The sequence below is a fragment of the Ambystoma mexicanum genome, chromosome 4p (genome assembly GCF_040938575.1).
Source record: "Ambystoma mexicanum isolate Mex_15411 chromosome 4p, UKY_AmexF1_1, whole genome shotgun sequence".
Classification (NCBI taxonomy): Eukaryota; Metazoa; Chordata; class Amphibia; order Caudata; family Ambystomatidae; genus Ambystoma; species Ambystoma mexicanum.
Genome location: NC_090927.1, coordinates 43,345,574 through 43,366,920, shown reverse-complemented (window position 1 = coordinate 43,366,920; position 21,347 = coordinate 43,345,574). Strand labels below are relative to the sequence as shown.

At 45.2% G+C, this 21,347-nt stretch overlaps 1 protein-coding gene across 1 annotated transcript in view; it reads left to right on the top strand.

The window, feature by feature from the left end:
• The first annotated feature begins 762 nt into the window (after window positions 1-762).
• LOC138452946 (phosphatidylinositol N-acetylglucosaminyltransferase subunit Q-like) overlaps window positions 763-21,347 on the top strand; it is a 718,081-nt gene continuing 697,496 nt past the window's right edge. The window contains exon 1 of the mRNA XM_069605315.1: window positions 763-875. The gene's annotated coding sequence lies outside the window, so the exon portion shown is untranslated. The remainder of the gene's footprint in view (window positions 876-21,347) is intronic.

Sequence of the window (21,347 nt, the reverse complement as noted above, 5' to 3'; positions counted from 1 at the left end):
TTAGTCGTGGGTTAGAATTTGTCTTGGTCCGTGTGGACTTGTCACAGTAGGGCTTGTTTCCCAGGGTCTTCTCCCCTCTGTCTTCTTCTTGGTGATAGATTTTATCCATCAGCAGTCATTGTTGGATACCGAGGCTTGAGCCTCATTGCTCCATTTTATCAGATTGAGTATTTAGTCTTGGGTTATAATTTGTCTTGGTCCGTGTGGACTTGTCACAGTAGGGCTGGTTTCCCAGGGTCTTCTCCCTCTGTCTTCTTCTTGGTGATAGATTTTATCCATCAGCAGTGATAGTTGGATACCGAGGCTTGAGCCTCATTGCTCCATCTTCTCGGGATGAGTATTTAGTCGTGGGTTAGAATTTGTCTTGGTCTGTGTGGACTTGTCACGGTAGGGCTGGCTTCACAGGGTCTTCTCCCCTCTGTCTTCTTCTTGCTGATAGATTTTATCCATCAGCAGTCATTGTTGGATACTGAGGCTTGAGCCTCATTGCTCCATGACTCAGATTGAGTATTTAGTCGTGGGTTAGAATTTGTCTTGGTCTGTGTGGACTTGTCACAGTAGGGCTGGCTTCACAGGGTCTTCTCAGATCTGCCCGTTCCTGTTTATTGCTAGATTTGAGCCAATCAGTCACGGGGTGTTAATAGAGCTGCGCTGCGCATGCGCCAACATAGTGCCGCTACTTTTACCATTTCGCAACAGCAGATGTGCGCATGCTCTGAGGCGCAGACGTCGTACGTACACTGGTGCATCTGCGCATGCTCAGAGAAGGAAGGCGTATCTGCGCAGGACCCGAATTTAAAAAAAAGAACAGAAAAATCCGAATCTGCGACACCGTCAGAGGGACAGAGGGGCCCCAGGGCTCGCGGGGCTACCAGGTAAATAAACGCACGGGCTCGGGTAGCTCAGCGAGTCACCGCTCGTGATGTGTGTGGAACCTGCGGGTCCCCGGTTCGATCCCCCGCCGGGGACTCAGCTGTTCGCCTTTCCCGCTCTTTATACCGCAGGAGGCCTTGCTCTGGCCGAGCATGAGGTGGCTCTCATTCCCATCTAGGGGAAATAGTTCTGTCACGTTAGAATGAGGTCCCCTGTGTACAGTCTGGGCAATGGGCTCGTGCCCTGTCCAGATATCTGGCCTAATCTCGGGACACGGCCTGCCTCAGCCCCAGCCTTGCTGGGGGCTCAGAGAAATATGCCGCAATGCATTCTGGTACTTGGAGTCTCTCAGGTGTGGGTGGGGGAGGGCACGCAGAGTGACTGGTGAGGAGCCCTGCTGACTTGGACGCTGCCACTGCACCTTCATTCTATGGCTACTGGGCCTTTTAATATTTTGAACACTCAAAAGGGAGGACATGGCGCGTCGTGCAGATTGTGGAGCCAGAGTGTTTGGCATCTGCATTCCTGAACTGATCTGAACAACCTTTTTTAGACCGGGACCTTCTACGCACCGAAGTGGTGAGTGAGGATATTTTATTCGGCCGACAAGTGAATGGTATTGAGGAAGTAGGGCAGGGAAAATAAAGTGGGGCGGTGGACTGTGCTTGCCATTTGGGGCCTTTCCACTCCCCCACCCGCGGCCTCTTTTGTACCTTTCTTATTTTCTCCCACTCCGCGTACTTGCATATGAACATGGCGCCACCGACCGCATTCCACGCGGCATCAAGCAATCGGCCCAAATACTCCTCTGCTACTTTGTGAAGTTTCATCGAACAGTTACCCCACGAAAAACCGCCCCCGCTGCACAGGTAAGCGTCCTACACAGGCCTAATGCCGCCAGAAGAGACCACCCTCCAGACTGCACACATTCAACTGATCTCAATATCACCACACCTAATGTTAGGATGCAGCTACCATCAGGCAATTGCATCAGCTGCTCACATATTGAGTGCACCCAAGCACTCTATGATTCCCTACTCTCTCAACTGACCTGAACTACGCTTCTCAAGGGCGTTCAACCCAGAGGCACTTTGAGGTCATACCAATGATATATAGAGCGCTATATCAATGCCAAATAACATAACACGTCAAAGCTGCACGTGCCACTGTGTTTTCTCTAACAAGCAGCCCACATTTTCCTCACACCAACGGGTCATTCCGACAAGACACATGAGTGCAAAAGCCCCTCAGCGAGCCACGCTACGCAGCGACACCAGACTTGGGTGGGGGGGGGGAGACCAGAGTCCCCAATGCAATAAAAGCAAGTTACAAGCAGCAAATAGATAAAGGAAAACAAACCAAGCAAGGCTTACAATGGACAAGCTCTGACTGAAAATAAAGGCGTTTTTTGAAAAGGCAGAGTCTGCCAATCCAGCAGTCCAAGAAGCCTCCACTTTGGAAGCACTTACTAGAAGAGAGGACGAGTTTGTCCTAGACACCAACGTTTCGATTGACAACAATGGCTCCCTTTAAAAGCTCTGCCATGGAATAGGCAGGAATTTCGATGGCTGCGCACACTTTGTATATGATAACATTCTCCCCTCAAATCTCGATTTGCCTGACCTGGAATATCTTTTAATTACCTCTGAGTCCTTGTGTAGTGACAGTGACTTTGAAGAAGAATCACTGGCAGTGGAAGGCCTTCCGCCGCAGGATTCATATAATTCTGGCACCCCTGCTGAGGCTTTGATGGGGGTACTGGAATCAAAAATGGATGCCTTAAGATGGTGATGGTGCAACACATTTTTGAAGGAAGGCATAGCCAATGTGAGCGACATGATTCAGTGGAGAAGCGCAGATCACTCTGTTAGGGCTATCCAGCAGGCGGAGCAGCTCCCTCTTCCCACTGGTACCAATACAGTGACTCCTGTGAATACTGAGCCCAATTTCAGACCCAGGATGGCAAGCATGGGTGCTGCTCAGTTAAAAGCATGGTCTAGTAAAAAATGTTATTGTCCCTACGGGTCGGCCATGTTTTTTTTAAGCTTAAGTGGCTCGATTTTAAAAAACTTTCCTATGGACCTTACCCGAGTTTTCGTCCATTAAACGCACGCGAAAACGCACCAGGGAGCCGCCATTTTGTGATAATCCTATCACTTGCCGCATCGCCGTGGCTGACCTGCTTCTGCGGCACTAAATCAATTCCCCCGCCCCTGAGCCTGACATTATCAAAACATTCATATTCCCCGCCTCTCTCCGTGACGTTACTGTGCTGCGTAGGCAAACGCGCCCAGTCGTCTTCTACGCGACTCCACACAGAACCCGGAAACCAACACAGACCATCTCACAACACAGTGCGCCACAATTCGGAATATGAAACTCTACTTTAAAATCAAACAGCAACACGGTACATTTGGTAAAGTACATTTATTTGACATTAAATGTTTAGAGAATATTCAGCAATTGCCATATGAACTCCGAAAGCCATTTATTTTCTTTCATCTGTATCCGCCATGGTACACAGGGTGTTGCTTTTCGTTAAAAGAAGCACTTTGGAAGCACGGTGAACAGCAAGGCTGTTCCATCAACTAGGCACTAGTCCATCGTAAAGGTTGATATGTTGCTTCTAGCCATGCCCTTGGCGATCGTCCCATAAAATTGTCAGTGTGCTCCAGTTCACACGAAGCTGCAGGTGTCTCACAGAGAACCCGTCTGCTGGTGTCTCAAACCGATGGCAGTAGCAGAAGGGGAGCAAATACCTGTTATGAAAACAAAAAAATAATTAGTCTCGCCAGCCCATCTTCATTAATATTACTCATTTTATTTATTACAGCCGATCAGAAACTATTTGCTTGCAAGGATAGTTCAATGGAGTATGTTCGGCTCTAAAATCAATGCGAAAAGTAACAAAATAAATCGAGGCCAACACACAATGATAAACGACAGTCTACATGCGTGAGGAATGATATGGCATTTGTAACGCGCCTATACTCAAGTGTTTCAAGGCGCGACGGGGCAGGTGGGGAACAAGGGCAGACAGACAACGATCCTACTAGGCCAGGTGTCTTTCTGATCGCGCATGGGGAAGGGGGGCGGGGGGGTAAAGTGCTGTACATGGTTAGTTGAATACAAATTAAATAATAGGGCCAGCTGGTGGCATGTTCAAGGTAAATGCCGGGAGAAGAGGCTGAAGGATACAGAGACAGTCCCGTAGTGCAGGTAGGCAGTGCAGGGAAAAGTGGCTGGGCCAAGGACCGAGATCGATGAGACCAGTGGACCTGCATGCCCATGTGCCCACTACGAACACGTTTTCCTTGCTTTTCCTAGCTCTTCATTCATTCATTTATTCATGCATCCATTCATTAAATCTTCATTCCGGTATAAAAGCGTGTAAAGATTTACTTACATTATATTTTAAATTTCCATTGTGTCTCTTCGTAATGCAGTCTGTAAAACGGACCGTGCTCTTGACAACGATTTTTCGTATACTGAACTAAAATGAAACTCGGTCTAGTTTCTGAATTTTGTGCCTTATCGTCTCTTACGTTATTGCGCACCCCCTTCAAATGTAGTTCTTTCGGCATGGTCCCTATCTCAAGGTAAAAAAAACAATAGACCCTTATACTTCCAGTGCGACATGTGGGCCTCATCTGGGCGGAGCTGAAAATCAAAGCCGCTGTCCTTCGCCCTTCGCATTCTTTATTTGCAACATCATGTAGTATAGGCATCTGTGAGAACTTGAAGTTTAGAATCCCTCTATGTAGTGCGCCTCAATGTGCAAATACGAACTGGCTTCTCACCCAAATGCCACGGCCCGCTTGGCGTGTTCTAAGTGCCCCAATTTTGTACCCGTTGTCTGCGAGCTTTGCACCCCAAATTGAGACATTTTAATTTTTGGCGGAAGGTAAGGGAAAGTATAAAGTATAAAGTACCACAGGAGTTGAGTTAAAAGTGAGATTTATTGTTTGTTTGTTTGTTTTATTATTTGCAATACGCAAGCCTCCCCTCCGTTAACAGTGCGCAACAGTGCGCAGCATTTACATTTAGATGAGACATGAGAAAAATATATACATACACATATATGAGGTGAATAGAGAGAATTCAAAGATGACACCCAGCTTGTTCGCCACCCATGATGGTGAAGGTAGGGGTTAGGGTTACAGGTACACTGTACAATAACATTTATTTACAAAAAGACAATCGTATTGCAATTATTTAAACCAGGATTTGTACTTCACAACCAGCTGTGCTTCGGGTGGGTACGGCACAGTCACAATGTTTGGTGGCAATGGATCACTGTTCTGCACAGAAACGTCCAAAATTCCATATCTGTGCTTCTCTAACACAGCAACAATAAGGCCTTTCGCAAAGTCGAACTGCATTTCATCATAGACTGGTTTGATCACCCATTGCGAGGCATCCTTACTTTACCCCTAGTCCTAGATTGTTCACGTCCGTCATTGCTGTTACGGGCCAAGACCGCTAGTAGAGTGCGATGTTTCATGCCCCGAAAGCTAAAATGCAAGCGCTTTGGCCTGTACTTTAGGCACATATTGTGGAACACCTCCAAATCTCCTGTGTGACAGAATTCTGTCAGTCCTCTCAAATCTCTTGATAGAGTTTTGTCGAAAACAATCTTCTCAATGGCTTTGTGTGTCGGTGAAGATGGAATCAACCACTTCTTCCTTGCCTCCCCTGGGGACAAAGGGCCATGTTCACATTGGTGGAAATGTTGATTTGCTGTCCAGCGGTGAACGTTGGTACAGTGGTGCATCAGTGACCGCCATTTTTCAAGTAGTATTTCCACTGACCCTTCACAAGTTTTTGAGCTCCACCAAAGATGGTTGGTGATAGAATGGGACCACTGCAAAATACTTTCAAAACCTTTTTCAAAGCCGAGATTTTCTTACTGATTGATTTAGCAAGATGCTATACGTCAAATTGATGATTAATATGTGGGAACTGCTCTCTCATTGTCTTGGCAATTGAAACGTGTCTGTCCGTGGCTATGAGGTCGATGTGCATTCCCCTTGATTGTAGATATTCCACTGATTTTATAAATCCTAGTTTCTCCATGGCCACTGACGATGTACATTGTGTTACCTGCACGACCACCGAACTCACAATTTTCTTACTATCCATGTCCTGAAAGTGGTAGGTGCAGTACTTGGCAGAAAATCCAGGGCTGTCGCACTGTCCATCGCCGGCTAGCCTGAATCGTTTGCCTTCGAATGTACTTGCTAGAGACAATTGTTCAATTTTCCAAGCATCACTAATGGCCGGAAACAGATAATCACGTTGGTATATGTAGTACAGCGCTTTAGAAATGAAATGGAGTCCCACAAACTGAAAGAAAGCCTCTAACTTTCTAAAACTGGAGCCACTAAAAAGGGATGCAGCTCCACACAGTAGATTGCCTGCTGGCAGTTTCCCCAGCATCGGTTGTGCAGACCATGAGAACCTATGATTTAATCTACAGGCGGCATTTATTTTGACGTTACTGCCTTTTATTTGACGAGTCACATTAATCAATGGTTTCCCACATACTTTCCCTCTAATGGAATGCACACATTTCAGCATACTTATAATTTCCATCAAACAACTGTCGAATACAATGTATTTGCTCTCTTTCATTAGACTGTCATCCTGCGTCAACGTTGTTTCGGCCTGTGCTGTTGTGGAGATTTCAACACATTGGAAAGTAATATCGCTGATATCAAGTTCTGATGCGTCTATGGATGCTGCGGCTGGTTCATTCTCTGTCATTTCGACATCTATTACTTCAACATTGATGGGAGAACACAACAATGTCGACAGGTTTTTAGGTGGCAAATTTTTGGCGGGTGTAGATTGTGTGAATTGATCTGGAACTTCTTCAGAGCTATCTTCAATACATTCAATAACATCTTCTTGTGGTGGTGCGGTCGCACTGTAGCAATGGTCCAATGCAACTTTGCTGTAGTCTCCAAACACAGTTAATTCATGTTCTGGCCATTGGACATGAGCATCTCGAGCCTGAACACGCCTCGCCTCAATTAATAGTTCCTCCATAGTGTACATGGTCTGGCAAGCAACATCTCTCATTCGCTTCACTGTCTGTGTATGTATAGTTCTGACACCCACGGGTAACTGGAGGAGAGATTGGAAAAGGGATGTTCAGTTTAAACTCAAGATAAAGTGTAGTCCAATTGACTGGAAAAAACATGAAATAGTCCCCAGCACAAACATTTTTTTAAAGTTATGAACTGTGTGTAATTAACATTTTTTTGTTTTTTTTTCTTTGCAACTTTTTTGACTCGACCTTCAACATCTACACGCTGTAGCTCCGATTCGTTTCCGTATGTCCTCCCTTCCTCTTGCGCTGCAACGGCTATATTTTCTGTATCCGCTCCATCGTCTCCCTGAAACATAGTACTTTCATTACTATGTATCAAAATATTGTTAGCATAAAACACACGTGAGGACGAACACACAGGTACATCTCAATAGCCAAACACGATTTAAACATTGTGTGCAACAATCAAACGACAAATATTCGACCAGTGATGATCTATTTCGATGGAGCTGTCAGTATCCATACCTCTGTCTCTGCATGGGCTGCCATGAATGGTTGTATTGGAGAGGAGGCATCCGCTTCTCCCTGAAACACAGTACTTGCATTAGTATGGTTTTCGATATTGGAAACATAACACACACTTGGGGTCGACGGCACAGGTACAGATAAAGAGATAACCACAAATGATGCATTGTCTAAAACAATCAAGGAAAATATAAGTATGCAGATTTCATCGACTTATTTCTCCGATTCCTTTACATCTGCATAATCAAAATGTGATGTTGTGATTGTAGTGGAAGCTCCGTCGTCTCCCTGAAACACAGTACTTGCATTAGTATGGTTTTCAATATTGGAAACATAACACACACTTGGGGTCGAACGCACAGGTACATATAAAGAGATAACCACAAATGATGCGTTGTCTAAAAGAATCAAGGAAAATCTAAATATGATCACATTTCATCGACTTATTTCTGCGATTTATTTACATCTGCATCATCTAAATTGGATGTTGTGATTGTAGTGGAAGCTTCGTCGTCTCCCTGAAACACAGCACTTGTGTTTAATAGGGAAGAAAGTATAGCAAATGGAATCATGTTATATGATCACGCATGATGGAGCTGTCAGTATCCATACCTCTTGCTGCTGAAGAATATCTATGGATGTTGCAAATGTAGTGCGCACTTCCGAAAGCTGTTGCGCCGATTCGTATACGCATGGTCCCACTTCCACTTCCCCTGGAATTACTTGAATGTCAGCCTCTGCATCAAGACCACGTCAAGGATGTAGAATATTCTTGCTTCAGATTCAAGGGATAGTCAAGAAGTTGTAAAGGTAAATTAATGATTGATAATGAAATGCCAATATTAAAAATAGCCATGTAGGGCGACAGAATACTTGAGAAATGCTCCATACAGCACAGTTCCCTGTTCCTATATATATATATATATATATATATATATATACACATTGCGTTTGTGGGTTATGAAATCGAAAAAGAATATATGATAAATGTCATTATTCAAAAAACTATACACTCATATCAATATCGAAATTATTACAAGAGATAGAACACCTACAATATCAATTAATCCATTGAGCTACCTACACACTAACGCAAGGCCTAAAGCTAAATCCGGACACTTGACTCACCGGTGGCGGAATGTGGACGAATAGAGTGGGAATAGCGTTTTCGAGCAATTTCCGTGTCGTTCGCCGTTTATTCTTCTTTGTTACCCAAGATGTTGTGTACATGTCCAAGGAAAAGTGCCGGCTGCAGATGCGGTATTGATCACCCCTCTTGTCCTGTAAGACTTGTTGGACTCTACTTTCCAGCTCATCCAGTGGATATCCGCAATGTCTGACCCATTCTCTTATTCGATCAACAGTTTTCGGGAATACATGCATTGTAGTGTCTTCAGATTTCGCGTGGGTCTTCGTAGGGCAACCGCTAATCGAACAGGCAGGCATTGTTGATAAATCTGAAAAGTAAATATCGACATTATATCTTCATGAATAAAGATTTGATACAAAAGTAAATGAATCATACAATGATCAATGCAAGATTTGTTTTGGTCGCAGGAACTATATCAGTTCATTATGTGCGGCTTAGTATTTGCATAAGTTGCAGAAATGTATAAATGATGTGACTAAAATCTGAACATGTGACTCGTCCCTTGGATGTTCTGTCTTGCACGAGAAGGAAACATGCTTACATTATAGACTGGACCCCCGAAGGATGCAATTCGATGACAATAGACACAGATGAAAATAAATAGATCTATTGATAGCATAGCAATGGAAACTCAAGTCAATAGCAATGAGACCAATGAACAAAGCACTATTGTGTACTCTACTCGCAAATAGATAGAAATTAAAAAATCTGCGAAATATGACTAGGATACATGGCCTTACCTTGACCAACAAACAGTTGGATTCAGCAAGCAGAGCAGTATGTTGCAGGAGAATAGGTGGGTGGCCACAGGTAGCACACTGATGGGTTTGCTCTAAGCGGTCACAGAAGTTCACGGATAGCACGACGACGAGCAGATTAGCGTAGATCTCAGTGGTTGCCAGGTAGCACGTTCAGGAGTTGACTTGCAAAGCACAAAGATGTTCTCATGAGACATATCAAGTGGTTTATAAAGTATTAGAAACGGGGGTGTGTTTGTGAATGAATGACGTATGTATGTCGTGGTTTTAGGGGGGCGGCCTGCTTGAAGGGGAGGCCTGGCTGGAGACACGGGGTCTGAGGAGGCCATGTGAGCGATGGCCCCTGGGCGTGGGATACCTTTTGAAGTGTACATGCTGTTTGGCACCTTGGCCGTTTGCGCTCGTGACAGCCCCCCATGCCAGCGCTCATCCCCGGGTGCGACCCGCCTTTGATAGAGGGGGTGGGATGGATGGGCCTGGGGCGAGCAGATAAGGCACAGGAAGACTGCTGAATGGAGACACACTTATGTGGATTGCAGGGGGGCGGCCTGCTTCAAGGGGAGGTCATGTGAGCAATGGCCCCTTGGCATGGGATAACTTTTGAAGTGTACATGCAGTTTGGCACCTTGGTCTTTCGCGCCCCTGACAGCGCGCATCCCCGGGTGCGAACCGCCTTTGATAGAGGGGGTGGGATGGATGGGCCTGGGGCGTGCAGATAAGGCACAGGAAGACTGCTGAATGGAGACACACTTATGTGGATTGCAGGGGGGCGGCCTGCTTCAAGGGGAGGCCTAGCTGGAGACACGGGGTCTGAGGAGGCCATGTGAGCAATGGCACCTTGGCATGGGATACCTTTTGAAGTGTACATGCAGTTTGGCACCTTGGCCTTTCGCGCCCCTGACAGCCCCCCATGCCAGCGCTCATCCACTGGCGCGAACCGCCTTTGATAGTATATCGTTGCTTATCAATAACAAATGCCACATACCAGAGATTCTTGTGAGCACAGACCCACACTTCAACCGGTGTATTATAGTGGTCAAGACCCTAAGGCCTGTATAATCCAATGGTAATTGTTAGTATAGTTATATGTGTGACTTTTATAGAGACATAACCTACTGAAAGACTTTGAACAAGTGTTATTTAGTGCATGCATTATCGAGAATATGTTATGTTAGCTTAGATAGATAGTGACCACCCTGCTTCACAGCGACCAGACCTTCACCCATTCGGAGCACAGATGTCTGACGTCCATCCTTGAATGGAGACACACTTGATTCATTTAAAAAATCGAACAACAGTTGTTACAAAATAAAACACCACATATATTTTATCTTATTTTCATGACACAAAAATACAAGACTTTAAAGATTATACAGGTCAGGTTGCAGCACAGCGAGAGAAAATCCCCTGTACTGACCGCTGTCACTCGGGAACGTTTCTCTAATGGCACGAACGGCACAGGCGGGTATCACTCTTCGAACGCGGTGTCCAAGCCTCCCGTGGAGCCACCATGTAAAGGAACAATAGGCCACCAGCCTGTACCACCTGTGAAAACGAATGAAACAAACTGTTTTTTAATGACCAAGATAAGTTTAATAAACGTTTGTTGTCAATGACAATTCTTGTAACTGATGGCATTCTGCACGGACAAATGCTATCTAGACAATGCACACTATTGAACGATTTACATGCGTTACAATGATATGTAGATGTAATTTTGGATATAGTAGAAGAACATGAAATAGGAGTGGCATGACAAGCAGAGTATACTTACTCGTTACTCGGATTACGAGGACGAACAGTTGCGCGAAGTTCGTGCATAAGCACCATCATTATTCTCAACACGGCCCGTGTGAGGCAGGCTGCCCTGAAGTCTGGCAGCTCGGTGATGCATTGCGGTCGTGGCTCGCCTTCCGAAATGTAGGCCAGGCATCCCGAGTTTTCTCGGCAGCAGCAGTTCTCCTCCTCGGTTGGCATTAGCTCGCACCGATTGGATGTGCACCAGGTGGAGACGCCGTCCATGCGACTAGGCCCAGGCTCTTCATCTGTTGATTCGTCCTGCCAACTGCCGTCCGAATCCCCATCGTTTTCGCGTGCTTCCCTTTCCAGTAGTTCCTCCTCGGTATACTCGGGCTCGTACATGTAGGGCATTATTGTAGCCATTTTGTGGTAAACAAAGTAAAATAATTTACCGAGATGGTACAGGTGTTCACACGGGCTACAAGCGGCGAAGGTAGCTGACCAGAGCACAGAAACGAGTCACAAAATACTCTAAGTAACACAGAGAGAGGAATGGAATCGAAAATCTGCTGCTGTGTGTTGTGAAACGGTCTGTTTATACTTATTGAGGAAAGAGGCGTCCTGCCATTTCCATGGCGACACGTCATTAGCTGAAGCGCAGCGAATGTTGACACAAGACGTGCTTTGGCGTTGGGAAATGGGCGGTACGAGTCTGCTGATGACAGGCTCAGGGGCGGGGGATATGATTTAGTGCCGCAAAAGCAGGTCAGCCAGGGCGATGGGGGGAAATGATAGGATTATCACAAAATGGCAGCTCCCTGGTGCCTGTTTTCGCGTGCGTTTAATGGACGAAAACTCGGGTGAGGTCCATAGGAAAGTTTTCTTAAATCGAGCCACTTAGGCTTAAAAAAACATGGCTGACCCGTAGGGACAATAAACATTTTTACTAGAGCATGCCTTAAATGTAATCTACCAGTCGGAGGAGCTTCAGCTAGATGCGGCTTATGTGGTCGTTGCCTCGGAGAGTGGGGCCTTGGAGGCAATCTGTGCCGAAATGTCACTTCTCAACATCTCCCCTAGCCCGTCTCCCCCTCGGAAATCCAAACAGTGCAAAGGCAGAGTGGCCCCCTAACAGGGGCACTCCAAGCGAGAACCGGAAGTCTAAGCAGCAAAAAAAATGGGGGCCACTCATGTCGCCATATCAAAGGAGGGGACCAAGACTGTGACAAAGGCTGTGGGAAATGGCGAAGTGAGGCGGGTCTGCTTACAGGGCCCGTTGGGTAGGTGGCTTGGCCAGACTCCCCAGGCATCTGAACCCCAATCGAGATCAGGGCTCTTAGCCCCCCCCTTGAGTCGGAAGTGGCATCAATCCTCACCATTATCTGACCGAGCCAAATCTTTAGTGCATATGTCGGTACTTAACCCAAACACTTCGATTCCATCTACAGTATGCCCTCCCTGTAAATCTCCAAGAGTAGCTGATGACCCTTTTGTCCCATCTATTCTTTCTTGCAATTGCCAGAAGCTTACCTCTAGGGAAACACAAAATAATACAAGGGCAACAAAGGATGCACACCTCATGGACCCAACATCTTTGGTGGCGAATTCCCAGACGGAAAAACACAAGAAGGCCCTAAAAGAGACGGAAATGTTGAGACCTAAACACCTTATCACAAGGGTGCATAATTCAGGCTCCGCCTGGTTCACTGATTCACGGTAGGTCCGTTTGCCGGTATCCCACCAGAATTACCTGCGGAATACCAGCAAACTCGTAATCACCGCCAGTGTCTTGAATGTTACATGGTGTGGAGATTTCACAAGGAGTGACGCAAGATGGGACTGTGGATGCAGAGATGGTGTATATGTGCTGGAGCATCTTGCTGTTTTTGTTGATGAAGGTGATGACGTTTGGGGTGGGAAACAGTGGTTTGGGGGGACCCCCCCCCAAAAAATAAAATACAAAATAATGAAGTGCATTCTCCATAACCTTTTTAGTTATAAAATATTTTTGTATAAAGACGTGTAACCGTGGACTCATGGTTCAACAACTGTGTGCTTGTTTTCCTCCTCCTCCTCCTCTAGTGCTGCTGGTTTTTGGGCTCCTGCCTTTTAGCCTGAGCCCCTAGCTTGCGGGTTATCATTACATTTTGTGGGCTGCGCTCTCAGAAGGAAAGTCTGCCCGTGATTGGGGGCCACTGCCCTCCACTTGGATTTCTTGAGTGTCAGTGGGTATGTGGGAGACGCAGGAGATCGTGACAGATTCACGAGCCCATCATTTCTTGTACAAATTAGTAATGCAGGCAGGTGCTGACCCCATGGCTGCTTTGCTGCATGCCTCACGGACCTTTTCACTGATATGGCCCCTGCTCATGTGTTCCTTCATCAACGCATTCATGCAGTACAGGTCCTGGTGCAGCCATTACCTCCTGATGATGAGTTTGGGGGCGCCATGGGAGCCCTGGAACATCCCTGTATTGCTCTCCCTAATCCAGGTGGTGCACCATTGGTAATGCATGCCCCTTTTCCTTTTGCTCCTCCGGGGTGACTTTTGCAGGATTCCAAGCTATACAGGACATTTATCAACCAATGTAGGTTGCATTTTATGTCCTCGGGCATTTCCGGATACCACCACAAAAGCAGCTTTTGTTTTTTCACATCTGGGAGGAACAGCGGCAGCTTGGGTTAACCTCCTTTTGGAGGCTATGAATCTGGCCTTATGCGATTTCGGTACTCTTCTTCGAGCCGTGAATCTGGTCTTTGATGCCAGAGCTGCTCCCTTTCCATCCAGACCACCAGAGATGCTGGATCGGTGTTCTGTAATATTTGGTATCCCATACCGATCCGGTATCCCCTGTCTTCGGCTGTCTTCGTAGATCGCAGACCAAAGTAGGAGAGCTCCGAGCATCGGTATGGGGTACCAAATGTTTCACAACACTGTCATAACGCCAGAGTTCTATAAACTCCTGCTACTTTCCCCTCAAATGCAGTGCACGCAATTCCAGGTTGTCTCATTCGCGCCCACCCCTGCACCAATCTATTTTTTTAGTAACATTACGAGTGGCATCTCGCATTTTAACACAACAAAAAAAAAACGGCAGAATCATTACAAATGCAGGGAACTCATCTATTAGAGATCTGTCCAGGCGCTCTGGGGCAAAATACATGCACATCAACTAATTTGCATATGGATTACATCAACGTACATTAATTCACAGAAAGCACATTGCAAGGAGCATCATCAGTCTTTGATACTTGGAGGCAGAATGCAAGTGACTTTAGAATAAGTTGTCATAAGTAAGCCAAGTGGCAAATACATTTGTAGTGCAAAATACCTTAATTGCACTGTTATATATGGAACAAGTCAGGCTTTTTTTTTTAAATAACAGCATATATTAACACATTAGCTTTGAAGTGAATCACTTACAGAGCTGCAGATAAGACAGTCTGATTTCATGATCTGCCCAGGATCACACACTTTGGTTAGTAGTGAAACCGGGATGGAGACAATTTAAGCAACTGAGCACGTCTTCACAGTTTTAGTTTATTTAGATATGTATTAAGGTTTCCCTTTGCAGTTCATGTGCTTAAATAATACTTTATTTATATCAATGCCTTGGAAGCAAAGCACAGTACATAACAAACTTCCCTTTCATTATTAACTTTACACTATACATCATTATAGAAATATGTTGAGCAATAAGAGGATGGATTTGTTTTTTTTCTCCCCATCCTGCATGCAAAGTCACAATAGCATCATGCAGATTAATGTGAGCCTAACAAATCCCCCTTGGGTAAAGCCATAGTCATTATTTCATAAAGCCTGCAGCATTATGCAACCTTCTAACACATGATCACTCCCTGCCATGCACATTTCTAAAAGGACAAAAGTCCCTGCTAATAGTACCCCCTCCCTCTCAATAGTGCCTAATGGCTCACATTGAAATGCTCTGTTGACACAGAGCAACTTGCAAGCCCCTGTGCTGCTGCCCTGAGTTCCTTGGAACATTGTCCTGCCAAAGGTGTCGGAAAGGGTAAGGTGTCCTGCTGCCAGGACAATTACTGTGCTGAGCAGGAATTACTGAGCACACATTGTCCTGCCAGTGGGACACCTTTCTCGCTGGGCACCCTCATTGAGGTGCTGAACGGGAAGGGTAGCCCACTAACGAAAGTCCCGGTCAGGCTCTAAAAAGAGCCTGTGGGGTGGCAGCGTGCCCCCCCTAACCCGTGGCTCGGTACGCCACTTGATCAGTCGGCTGAACTGCATTGAGTTAAATGAAACTTAGTTGGTTATATGGTTATTTGTAGCTTAAAAAATCACAGCTGCCAACACTTGGTGGGTTATTTGGTTATTAGTAGCTGAATAAATCACAGCTGCCAACAGTGATGGAAATGGGTACACAAACTACGCTTGGAAATTGAAAAAATACTCCGGAATACTACGTTCTTAGGGAAATTGACCCGATAGATGGGTTCACTGTAGAGGGTGTTGTGTAGCGGTGCAGTCATCATGGCAGGCACGTTAAACACATACAAATAATATTTCATTTTACAGGGTTGACATGAAACGCAGATAAATCACACAATAAACGAGACTGACAATATATATATTACACATCTCATAGCATAGTGGGAGTATTTGTGGTGTTTCCCTTTTAAGAACATGTATTGCCCCTCTAAGGATGTCAAGAGAGGATTAGAGTCAAAACCTACCCTTGTTCTAGGCCTTTGACTCTAATCCTCTCTTGACATTCCTCTCTACACCCTCTAGAGTCAGGCCCCCTCACAAAAAAGAGGGTCTCGCACCAATTTTCTCACACCCTCTAAGGATGTGTCATGACAGCCTCATACCTGACTGGAAGAATCAGCCTCCGCATGCACGTGCAATACCACAGTGGTAGACTAAATGTAATGGCACTCTGTCTCTCTGTCTCACTGTGTAGGGCCTACAGGCCTACCCCTTGTGATCACAGGCCTGTGGCCCTGCTAGTCTGGGTGTGGTCTGGGTGCCCCAGACCAGCATGTGTAACGGGGTGCCTCCAGGCCACTGGCCCCATGTGTGATCACAGAGCAGCTACTTGCCCAGGAGCCCACGGCAGCTGCGGTCTTGTTGTGTGACCACGACGATCAGGGTGATCCCTGCCACATTAATTTTGTGTTGGTGCCCCGAGCACCTGTTGGGCTGGCCCAGAGTCACAGTGCACAGAAATTATGTACTCCCCTCCCCAATTCAAGGGATAGTTCAAGCAGAGCATTGTTAAATGTTACCCCTCAAAAATAAGGGGATACCAAATATTACAACCCTATATTAGCCAATATATTTGGTATCCCCTTCAAAAAAGGATGGGATGGCTTCCAGAAGCAGCTGTCACAGTGAAGGATTATGATGTACTCCCCTCCCCAATGCAATGGATAGTTCAAGCAGTGCGTTGTTAAATATTACTCCTCAAAATCCAAGGGGATACCAAATATTACAACACTATATTAGCTGTAATGTTTGGTATCCCCTTCAATAAAATGAAGAGATGGCTTCCAGAAGCTGTCACAGTGTAGGCTTATGATGTGCTCCCCTCCCCAATGCAAGGGATAGTTCAAGCAGTGCTTTGTTAAATGTTGCCCCTCAACATCAAGGGGATACCAAATATTACAACCCTATATTAGCCATTATATTTGGTATCCCCTTCAAAAAAAGGATGGGATGGCGTCCAGAAGCTGTCACATTGAAGGCTTATGATGTGCGTCCCTCCCCAATGCAAGAGATAGTTCAAGCAGTGCGTTGTTAAATGTTACTCCTCAACATCAAGGGGATACCAAATATTACAACACTATATTAGCTGTAATATTTGGTATCCCCTTCAAAAAAAGGATGAGATGGCTTCCAGAAGCTGTCACAGTGTAGGCTTCTGATGTACTCCTCTCCCCAATGCAAGAGATAGTTCAAGCAGTGCGTTGTGAAATGTTACCCCTCAACATCAAGGGGATACCGAATATTACAACCCTATATTAGCCATTATATTTGGTATTCCCTTAAAAAAGGATGGGATGGCTTCCAGAAGCTGTCACAGTCTCAGATTCTGTAGGTTTATCACTTACACTTTCCTTACCACTAGCCCACTCCTCAACTGATGATTCTGTGTGGGTCTTTACGGATTTGTCTGATGAGTTTTTCGGCTTTTCCCTCCAGGCTGTCTTTGTCTTTATCTTGACGATCTTATTCTTCTGTTTGACGAAATAGGAGCGAGCTCCCCCGGAAGCCACTTTGCCTATAAGCAATTAGCCCGGCAGCGGGGACTCCGGGGAGCCCACCCCAAACCAGGGAAAAGCCTTGCCGAAAAACCCTGGAAGATTGTGTAGCTGTAGTTGGCAGGAAGTTGTCGGCGTGTATCCGTACTTCAATAACCAGCATACACTGGTAAGTGTTCTTAGTGGATAAGGAAATAACGATCCAGTGCGGAACAGCACAAACAGTACAGTACTCCAAAGAATTTGGACAACGAAGTGTTCCCAGCAGACAGCGTCCGATGGCAGATGAGACGCTAGAGCAGGAGTGAGTACTAGAAGGCAGCGCAGAGCGCGGAAGCAGAAAACAAACAGGTAAGCGGAATAAACGGGAGGAGGAAACCGCGAACAGCGGTAACGGAAAGACACGGGCAGACGAACAGGGAAGGAAGGCACGGGAAACACAGAGAAACAAATGGAGGCAGAGCACAAGCGAGGTATACTCACGTAGGCAGCAAGAAAGTTGCAACGCACAGGTGTTCTCCATTTTCAGGTACTTGTAGGCAGTACAACAGAAAGACTAGACCGCACCTTGGAGTGACTCGGAGTCTAGTCCTTCTTCCATAGCGCCCATCTGCTCCATACTTTCCATGGGCGATATATGACACACAGTGAAGGCTTATGATGTGCTCCCCTCCCCAATGCAAGGGATAGTTCAAGCAGTGCGTTGTTAAATGTTACCCCTCAAAATCAAGGGGATACCAAATATTACAACCCTATATTAGCCATTATATTTGGTATCCCCTTCATAAAAAGGATGGGATGGCTTCCAGAAGCTGTCACAGTGTAGGCTTATGATGTACTCCCCTCCCCAATGCAAGGGATAGTTCAAGCAGTGCTTTGTTAAATGTTACCCCTCAAAATCAAGGGGATACTAAATATTACAGCACTATATTAGCTGTAATATTTGGTATCCCCTTCAAAAAAAGGATGAGATGGCTTCCAGAAGCTGTTGCAGTGTAGGCTTATGGTGTACTGCCCTCCCCAATGCAAGGGATAGTTTAAGCAGTGCTTTGTTAAATGTTGCCCCTCAACATCAAGGGGATACCAAATATTACAACCCTATATTAGCCATTATATTTGGTATCCCCTTCAAAAAAAGAATTGGATGGATTCCAGAAGCTGTCACAGTGAAGGCTTATGATGTACTCCCCTCCCCAATGCAAGGGATAGTTCAAGCAGTGCGTTGTTAAATGTTACCCCTCAACATCAAGGGGATACCAAATATTACAACACTATATTAGCTGTAATATTTGGTATCCCTTTAAAAAAAAAGGATGAGATGGCTTCCAGAAGCTGTCACAGTGTAGGCTTATGATGTACTGCCCTCCCTAATGCAAGGGATAGTTCAAGCAGTGCTTTGTTATATGTTGCCCCTCAACATCAAGGGGATACCAAATATTACAACCCTATATTAGCCATTATATTTGGTATCCCCTTCAAAAAAAGAATGAGATGGCTCCCAGAAGCTGTCACAGTGAAGGCTTATGATGTGCTCCCCTCCCCAATGCAAGAGATACTTCAAGCAGTGCGTTGTTAAATGTTACCCCTCAACATCAAGGGGATACCAAATATTACAGAACTATATTAGCTATAATATTTGGTATCCCCTTCAAAAAAAGGATGAGATGGCTTCCAGAAGCTGTCGCAGTGTAGGCTTATGATGTACTCCCCTCCCCAATGCAAGAGATAGTTCAAGCAGTGCTTTGTTATATGTTTCCCCTCAACATCAAGGGGATACCAAAAATTACAACCCTATATTAGCCATTATATTTGGTATCCCCTTCAAAAAAAGAATTGGGTGGATTCCAGAAGCTGTCACAGTGAAGGCTTATGATGTACTCCCCTCCCCAATGCAAGGGATAGTTCAAGCAGTGCGTTGTTAAATGTTACCCCTCAACATCAAGGGGATACCAAATATTACAGCACTATATTAGCTGTAATATTTGGTATCCCCTTCAATAAAAGGATGAGATGGCTTCCAGAAGCTGTCGCAGTGTAGGCTTATGATGTACTCCCCTCCCCAATGCAAGGGATAGTTGAAGCAGTGCTTTGTTAAAAGTTACCCCTCAACATCAAGGGGATACCAAATATTACAACCCTATATTAGCCATTATATTTGGTATCCCCTTCAAAAAAAGGATGGGATGGCTTCCAGAAGCTGTCACAGTGTAGGCTTATGATGTGCTCCCCTCCCCAATGCAAGGGATAGTTCAAGCAGTGCGTTGTTAAATGTTACCCCTCAACATCAAGGGGATACCAAATATTACAGAACTATATTAGCTGTAATATTTGGTATCCCCTTCAAAAAAAGGATGAGATGGCTTCCAGAAGCTGTCGCAGTGTAGGCTTATGATGTACTCCCCTCCCCAATGCAAGAGATAGTTCAAACAGTGCTTTGTTATATGTTGCCCCTCAACATCAAGGGGATACCAAATATTACAACCCTATATTAGCCATTATATTTTGTATCCCCTTCAAAAAAAGAATTGGATGGATTCCAGAAGCTGTCACAGTGAAGGCTTATGATGTACTGCCCTCCCTAATGCAAGGGATAGTTCAAGCAGTGCTTTGTTATATGTTGCCCCTCAAAATCAAGGTGATACCAAATATTACAACACTATATTAGCTGTAATATTTGGTATCCCCTTCAAAAAAAGGATGAGATGGCTTCCAGAAGCTGTCACAGTGTAGGCTTCTGATGTACTCCTCTCCCCAATGCAAGAGATAGTTCAAGCAGTGCGTTGTTAAATGTTACCCCTCAACATCAACGGGATACCAAATATTACAACACTATATTAGCTGTAATATTTGGTATCCCCTTCAAAAAAAGGATGAGATGGCTTCCAGAAGCTGTCGCAGTGTAGGCTTATGATGTACTCCCCTCCCGAATGCAAGGGATAGTTGAAGCAGTGCTTTGTGAAATGTTACCACTCAACATCAAGGGGATACCAAATATTACATCCCTATATTAGCCATTATATTTGGTATACCCTTCAAAAAAAGGATGAGATGGCTTCCAGAAGCTGTCACATTAAAGGCTTATGATGTGCTCCCCTCCCCAATGCAAGAGATAGTTCAAGCAGTGCGTTGTTAAATGTTACCCCTCAAAATCAAGGGGATACCAAATATTACAACACTATATTAGCTGTAATATTTGGTATCCTCTTCAAAAAAAGGATGAGATGGCTTCCAGAAGCTGTCGCAGTGTAGGCTTATGATGTACTCCCCTCCCGAATGCAAGGGATAGTTGAAGCAGTGCTTTGTGAAATGTTACCCCTCAACATCAAGGGGATACCAAATATTACATCCCTATATTAGCCATTATATTTGGTATACCCTTCAAAAAAAGGATGAGATGGCTTCCAGAAGCTGTCACATTAAAGGCTTATGATGTGCTGCCCTCCCCAATGCAAGAGATAGTTCAAGCAGTGCGTTGTTAAATGTTACCCCTCAACATCAAGGGGATACCAAATATTACAGAACTATATTAGCTGTAATATTTGGTATCCCCTTCAAAAAAGGATGAGATGGCTTCCAGAAGCTGTCGCAGTGTAGGCTTATGATGTACTCCCCTCCCCAATGCAAGAGATAGTTCAAGCAGTGCTTTGTTATATGTTTCCCCTCAACATCAAGGGGATACCAAATATTACAACCCTATATTAGCCATTATATTTGGTATCCCCTTCAAAAAAAGAATTGGGTGGATTCCAGAAGCTGTCACAGTGAAGGCTTATGATGTACTCCCCTCCCCAATGCAAGGGATAGTTCAAGCAGTGCGTTGTTAAATGTTACCCCTCAACATCAAGGGGATACCAAATATTACAGCACTATATTAGCTGTAATATTTGGTATCCCCTTCAATAAAAGGTTGAGATGGCTTCCAGAAGCTGTCGCAGTGTAGGCTTATGATGTACTCCCCTCCCCAATGCAAGGGATAGTTGAAGCAGTGCTTTGTTAAAAGTTACCC